This window comes from Myotis lucifugus, unplaced genomic scaffold (genome assembly GCF_000147115.1).
Source record: "Myotis lucifugus unplaced genomic scaffold, Myoluc2.0 scaffold_649, whole genome shotgun sequence".
NCBI classification, from domain to species: domain Eukaryota; kingdom Metazoa; phylum Chordata; class Mammalia; order Chiroptera; family Vespertilionidae; genus Myotis; species Myotis lucifugus.
The window spans coordinates 314777-322276 of record NW_005871697.1 but is presented as its reverse complement, the minus strand read 5'-3'; the positions used below and the strand labels follow the sequence as shown (position 1 = coordinate 322276).

Below are 7500 nucleotides of genomic sequence, written 5' to 3'. Positions count from 1 at the left end.
GATGAATGTTGAATAAAGAGATATGGTGACTGGATGATATATGAACGATTGATAATAGATAAATAAAAGTTATTGTTAGATCGATATTAGGATGAGAAAAGGATATTGATGAATTGGATATATTTGTAGAGGGATAGACAGATAAAACGACGATGAATGGATGGATGGTTAGCCTAGGATCACAACTGAGGCAGGGTCTCAGAAAATCTAGAAACTTGGGCCATCACTGGGTCATAAGTGATCATTTCTAAATTAACCAAGAAACATTTTGACAACTTTTCTGAAATCTTTGTTCTTGATATCCCCCTTCCTCAAATTCAGGATGGTAGTTACCTCTAGGAGTAAAGAGTGTCTAATTTCTTTAAAAAAATATCCCTGAAAACAAGAATGGCACCATAGTACATTTTGACCGAGCTGGAGGATTCTTGATCATTATGTTAGTTTTTGGCTTTGCTAACATTTCAGGTATCTACACTAATAAAAGACAAAGATGCTAATTGACCCTACCTTTGCTATGCCCAAGCCACGCCCACCAGCCAATCAGAGCGAGTATATGCAAATTAACCCAACTAAGATGGCAGCCGGCAGCCACAGAGCTGGAGCAAGCAGGCTTGGTTGCCCCGGCAATAGAGGAAGCCAGGCTTCCCGCCTGCCTGGGCCAGCTGCAGCCTCCACAAAACTCAACAAAGTTTAAATTATAGAAGCTAAATAAATACCAGATACCTGCTTCCAGCCAACCTCCACTGGGAGCTTGGGTGGCTGGGGGGCTTGGCCAGCCTGCAAACAGCCATCAGCCCCTCACCCAGGATGGCCACACCCTCATGGGGTGAGGGTCCCTGCTGGGGTGCTTGGCCAGCCTGCAAACCGCCATCAGCCCTTCACCCAGACTGGCCAGGGACCCCAGCAGGACCCTCCACCCTGAAGGGGGAGTGGACAGCCTGAAAATGGCCCTCAGCCCCTCACCCAGGCTGGCCAGGCATCCCAGCAGGGACCCCTACCCTGAAGGGGCTGTGGCCAGCCTGCAAATAGCCATCAGCCCCTCACCCAGGCTGGCCAGGCACCCCAGGGGGGACACCCACCTTGAAGGGGTGTGGCCAGTCTGAAAATGACCCTCATCCCCTCAACCAGGCTGGCCAGGCACCCCAGCGGGACCCCAATCCTGATCCGGGACATCCTTCAGGGCCAACCAGCCGGCCCCCACCCAAGCACCAGGCCTCTATCCTATATAATAAAAAGGTAATATGCAAATTGACCCTAACAGCAGAGAGACTGGGAATCACTGGTCACTATGACACACACTGACCAGCAGGGGGCAGACGCTCAATGCCGGAGCTGCCCCCTGGTGGTCAGTGCGCTCCCACAGGGGAGCTCTGCTCAGCCACAAGCCAGGCTGATGGCTGCCAGCACAGCGGTGGTGGTGGGAGCCTCTCCCGCCTCCTCAGCAGCACTAAGGATGTCCGACTACAGCTAGGCCTGCTCCCCTCTGGCAAGTGGACATCCCCCGAGGGCTCCCGGGCTGCCAGAGGGATATCTGACTGCCAGCTTAGGCCCACTTCCATGGGGAGTGGGCCTAAGCCAGCAGGTGGTCATTCCCCGAGGGATCCCAGACTGCGAAAGGGTATAGGCCAGGCTGAGGGACCCTCCCAAGTGCACACATTTTTGTGTACTGGGCCTCTAGTTTCATAATAAAAGAGAAGAAAATAAATTCCCTATTTAGGTTGAGAGGAGCCATTACTCCAGAGAGGAGAGACCCTGTCCCAGGCAGTGTTTCTGGGACAAGGGGGCAGCTGAGATGATAAAGCCTGAGGCCAAGTTCCCAGGGCAGGGCGGGCCTGTGTGGAAGGAGAAGGGAGGCACCTACCATCTTCAGCGATGTCTCCAGGAGCTCCTCCTCCGACTTCTGGCGCAGGCAGTGCACCATGACCGCCGAGGTGGTGGTTTGACAGCCGGCAAAGGTAGCGATTTGCTGCAGAAATCACAGGGGACAGCAGCATTCAAGAGCCGTGTCCCTCCTGTCAACGAGTTGATGTTCCATCCCAACCTTAACTTCTAAAGGCAGCGCGAGAGGAGGGGGAGCGTGGGGGGGTGGGGGGGGGTTACAGACAGTTCTCTGGACCAGCAGGCGTGGGCCCTGGGCCTCAGTCATGCCAATTCCGCCAACTCTGTGCCAGTATCCTTCTCTCTCTTAAAATGGCCAAAGGCTCTCAAAGCCGGATGTCTGAAGAGGGGCAGCATGGAGTGGGCTTTAGGGCATGGCATCCAGAATCCCACTGTCTGGTTTCAAATCTCGGCTCATCCTCTTACTAGCCTTTGGCCTCTATCTAGTGAATCGTGCACAGTGCGGCCAGAGGAGAAGTTGACACAGAGAGAAGAAAGCAGGCTCTTCCATGGCGGGTGTGGCGAGAGTACATTAAGGGGAGCTTAGGGGAAGGTGCTATGAAGAATAAAAAGTCTTAAATTCCCTTCGTTGGCCAATTTCTAGTTCCTGTGTGACAGCAGAATCTGCCCCATCTCTGCCACCTGTTTCCTCTCAATAAATCCCCCCTTTCCTGACTTAAGCCTGGCCAAGTGGACTTGTTGTTTATAACCAAAGAGTTCTAGAAAACCTCGAAATTCTTGCCCTCTTCATTTCCTCCCCTCCTCTCTACCAGCCAGCCCCTTTCAGCCTGGCGGCTGCCCCCACTGAACCAGGAAACCACTCTCACAGCCAAACTAAAACGCTCCCACCCCAGACTCCTGTGGGCGCTCCTCAGTAGAGCCCCACGTCCCCTTGTTGCACTCCCTTCCTTGGATCCCTAACAGTCTCCAGATAAAGACAAAGTCCTCCTCAGGGTCCCTGGCAGCAGGATCCCTGCCAATGTCCCCAACCTCATCTCACTCCAGGTTCCTCTGCTCTTTCTGCTCTGGCATCATCAGTCTCTCTCTCTCTCTCTCTCTCTCTCTCTCTCTCTGACACTTCCTCCTGCCACAGGACATTTGCACACGTCGCTCCTGCTTCCTCGGACATTCATTTCTCACCAAGCAGGTTACTGCTCATCCTGAGGATTGCACATTAGTGATCACTTTCTTCAGGGAGCCTTTCCCCCTGCACCCTGGACCAAGAGCTCCTTTTAAATTATGTCATGATGTTAAGTACCTCTCCTTCCTGCTCCTGCCACGGCTGACATTGTATAACTGTGTGATTATGTAGTCGCTACTCCGTCTCCTCCATTAGAATGGAAGCCACAGAAGGCTGCTAAGTTTCTGGCTGTATCAAAATTATTTGTTGCCCGGAATGCATGGCTCAGTGGTTGAGCGTCCACCTATGAACCAGGCAGTCACATGCCTAGGGTGCAGGCTCGATCCCTAGTGTGGGGCCTGCAGAAGGTAGCCGATCAATGATTCTTCATCATCATTGATGTTTCCATCTCTCTCTATCTCTCTCTTCACCTCTGACATCAATAAAAAATATGTATATTTAAAAAAATTATTTGTTGAGGCAACAAATGAATTGACGAATAAATTCTCCAGGAACCCAGCCTAGTCACAAGGCCCCTCGGGGAGAAACCACTCAAGGCCCATATGTGGCCAGAGGCGGGGTCCCCAGAACTCAGGCCCTCCAAGAGATGACACGTGATGAGAGTCCACTCCCCACCCTCGGCCCGGCAGCCCACCGTGCACACTCTAGGGAGTGTGGTCAATGGACAGTGACGGTGCTGGCAGGCCAGTCAGGAGCCTGAGTCCCCGCTCTGCCCTGATGCCTTGCTGACCTCGGTGAGGGGCGTCGGCTCTCTGGCCCAGTTTGCTCAAAGTAAAACTGGAAGGGAGGGTGAGGTGTCTCCTTGCTCCTCCACTCAGCCATTCTTCTGGGATGATCTGGGCGCGCTAGCTGAATCCCATGGCAATGCAGGCCCCCGAGGACTCCAGGGGAGCAGAGCAAAGGGGGTAAGGGCTGCCCAGCATGAGACCTACCTGAGCTGTGGCCTTGGTGTCTTTCTTGACCAGGGAAGAGGTGAGGGACACACCACTCTCAGAGATGGCCCGGTGGAAGAGATTCTTGGCCAGGGGAGATAACACCTGGGAGGGGAGTGGAGACGAAGAGAGTTGAGGCTCACGGGGAGGGGTCTTCAAGAGCTTCCCTAGCTCCATCCTGGCCCATTCCCCTGGGCTCAGTGGACATAACAGGGCCCCGCCTGGCCTGTTCCCCAAGCTGACCCTGAGGCCCTGTTTCTGTAAGAAAACCTCAGCTGGTAAGAGCCAAGGGCACAGAGCGAGGAACACAATAGGAAGTGTGTGGCAAGCGCCGACTGTAACCATCAAAAGATCTGAAAGAGAGTTTGGCAATTCCTGGTAACACTTTCAAGACAGAGTTCTGAGTCTACATTTCAATTCCTAAGAACTCACCCTCAGGAAAGTGATCCTGGAGGCACATGATGGTGTCTAGGGGTGCCCGTGCTGCTCATGATGGGGAAAGTGGGCAGTGACCTCAGGTTCCAACATGATGGCATTGAGTAAATAAGTTACTTTTTAATTCTTACCATGGAATACTATAAAAATAAAATTATGGGAGTGTATCATGGTTAGGAAAATATTTATGTTAGATTGTAATGTTAAGGAAATTTTTTATTTAAAAAATCATAGATAAATGATAGATAGATAGATAGATAGATAGATAGATGATAGGGTGAGTCATCAGAAAAAGACTAGAAAATTAAGTGTCAACATGTCCATCGTGACTATCCCTGGGTAATAACATTGTAGGTGACCTGCTTTTCTTCTTTGGGCCTATCTGTACCTCTCCTCTTTCTCTACTTCACAAAATATAAAAGCTTCCTCTGAGTATTTAGCTATGAAAGCAAACGTGTTTTAAAATATGGTAGCAGCACAGACACTCTGCTCAGCTGTGAGGCAGCTGGAGGGGTTCTGGCAGCTCCCAGCACCTTCTCTTCTGGTTCTCCGTCTTGGTTCTCTCTGTGTCCTCTCTGGCCCCATCTCCCACACCAGGCTCCCAGGTGTGTCTGTGTTCCCTGTCTCATCCCCACCCCTACACCCCCCTCCCCTCCCTTCTCCCTCTCACTTGCTTCCCCTAGCCCAGCTCCCTCCTGCCTTCACAGAGACTGCTGTCCTCCTTCGTGGGCGTGGACAAACCACAAGACCCCTGTTCTTAGTGAGTGCTCATGGCCTCCTGACATGTGGATCTGGCTTTAGGCCACACAGAGACACTCGGCCCAACTCTCACAGCTGCCTCCTCTTCTTCATAATTTATACCCACCCTGCTCCCCAGGAGAAGCGAGGAGAGTCCTCGTGGAGAAGGGATTAGGAACTCAACCAAGCCAGGAGGAATGTTGCAGGCCGGGGCTGGAGATGATTATGGCCCCAGGATGCTAGCGGAGCCCTGAGCTCCCAGGGGAGAGTGGGGCCATTAGCTTTCCACTGTCTGCTCTGTGCAGAGTAGGGCCAGCCTTGAACCCAGGTCTTGTTAATAATGGTAAGCCGGTTTCCCAGGGAGCCCATCTGTACCCACATCGGGGCCAGAAACACTTACAAGAACAGAGACACTTTCAGCTCCCGCGGATGCTCCGAAGATGGTCACAGAGCCTGGGTCCCCTCCGAAGTTGGCAATGTTGTCCTGGACCCAGCGCAGCGCGGCCAGCTGGTCTAAGTGACCCCAGTTGCCCCGGCTGTGTTCATCCCCTGTGCTGTGGGTAAGAGAACAGTGTGGGGCAGGGGGCGGGGGAGGGTTAGAGTCATCATGGCTGGATTCCCAGGACCATAGCTTGGGCTGGGGGCTCTAGGTGAGCCCTCCACAGCCCAGACTCACAGGTGTAGCATTGTCTGTTTAGCTCTCCATTCATTCACCTGGCATGTACTTACTGAGTATCTGCTATGTGCCAAACACTGTTCTAAGAGCCTGAAGCAAAATAGGCAAAATCTCTAACTACATGGAGCTCACACTACAGATCGTCAACAAATAAACAGGTACATATAAGAACATAACACCAGTTAGCGAAAGTGCTCTCAGGGTAAATAAAACAGGGTCAGGGAAAAGGCAGGGGTGGGGCAGTGGGGTCTTATTTCAGATCAGATGTCTAGGGAAGGCCTCTCAGAGGCAGCCGCATCTGAGTAGAGATCTGAATGAATGAGCACAAGAACCTTGCAAATATCCAAAGAAAGGAATTCCAGGTGACAGAGATAGCACGTGCAAAGGCCCCAGGGTCCATGAACAAAAGTGTGAATGCAGAACATGCAGCCAAGAGAAGGAAGTTCTTCAAAGAGGTGTGAGGGGTCATGTTGCCAAGGTTGGGCCCAGAGCTGGTGGGTCATTGGAGACCTCCAGCAGAACAGTCCAGTGGTGTGGTCTGAGTAGAAACCTGACTGGTGTGGGGAGAGGAGAGGCTGGAAGGAGAGAAGGTGTGGAGAACTGATGGAGCAGTTTTAATGTAACGGGGAGCAGAGAAACAGGCCGGTGGGTGAAAGACATGAAGAGTCTCAATGAAGGCATTGCATGCTGGGACTTGACTCCCGTATCGCCCTCCTCCAGCCTTACAGGTCTTTCCAGTGAGTGTCCACCCCACCTCCAAACTGGCCATCAGCCATCGCACGGTCCAAGGTCCCAGGGCCAGTGCATTGAAAAAACCTACCAGAAACTCTGCCCTAAGGAACCCTGGCTCCTGGCTCCATGGGGACTCCATGGAGAAGATTCTAGCTTTGGCTCATGCACGTGCCAACAGTGGAAGCAAACAGGGCGAGTGACCCCAACATTCCTCCTGAGAGGCTTGTCCTCTGGAATCAGATGCTCTGACACCTCCCAGCTCCAGACACACGTTCCATCACCCAGAAGCATTCATTGAGCTCCCGCCCAAGTCTGCCCTTCCCTCCTTTCCCATGAGAGGTGAGGTGTTGAACCTGCCGCTCTAACTGCTGTGATGCTGTCATTCCAGAGGTGTGCCGTGTGCTGTGGCAGCACAGGTAAAAAGGAGGTGAGCATTTCAGAGGCGGGAACGTTGGAGTTGGGCCTTATGGGATGCATAGGAGTGGGTCAAGTAGAACAAGCATTCCAGGCAGAGGGAAGAGCACACGCAAAAGCTCAGAGGCAGGTGGACGAGTGTGGTTGGGAAATGAGACAGTGTGTTGAGCCCATTTATGAAGGGATTTGGACGCCTTCTTGGGGAACTGACATAACATGACCAGAGCTGGGTCCTGCCACCCTCACTTCAAGGGCCCATGTGCTGTGCGGAGTCCAATATCTTACCTGAAGAATCCCCAGAGGCCCAGGCGGTACTGAATGATCACCACCACCACGTTTTCATGGGCAGAGAGGGGCAGCCCGTCATAGGTTGATGCCCCTCCCACCACCAGACCTCCTCCGTGGATCCACACCATCACCTGGACAGGGAGGAAGCAACCACACAGGTCACAGATAGGAAGCAGAGCTGGGAAGGACCTCCAAGGGTTGTCTGGTTGATCAGGACTCAAGGAGGCTGTTCTCTGAAGCTCATCAGCCCCCAGCAAAGGTGGGGC

General features: G+C 52.7%; 1 pseudogene; it reads right to left on the bottom strand.

Annotated features, from left to right (window-relative positions):
* The window catches only part of LOC102418115, a 26230-nt pseudogene that overhangs the window by 12432 nt on the left and 6298 nt on the right, over positions 1 to 7500 (bottom strand).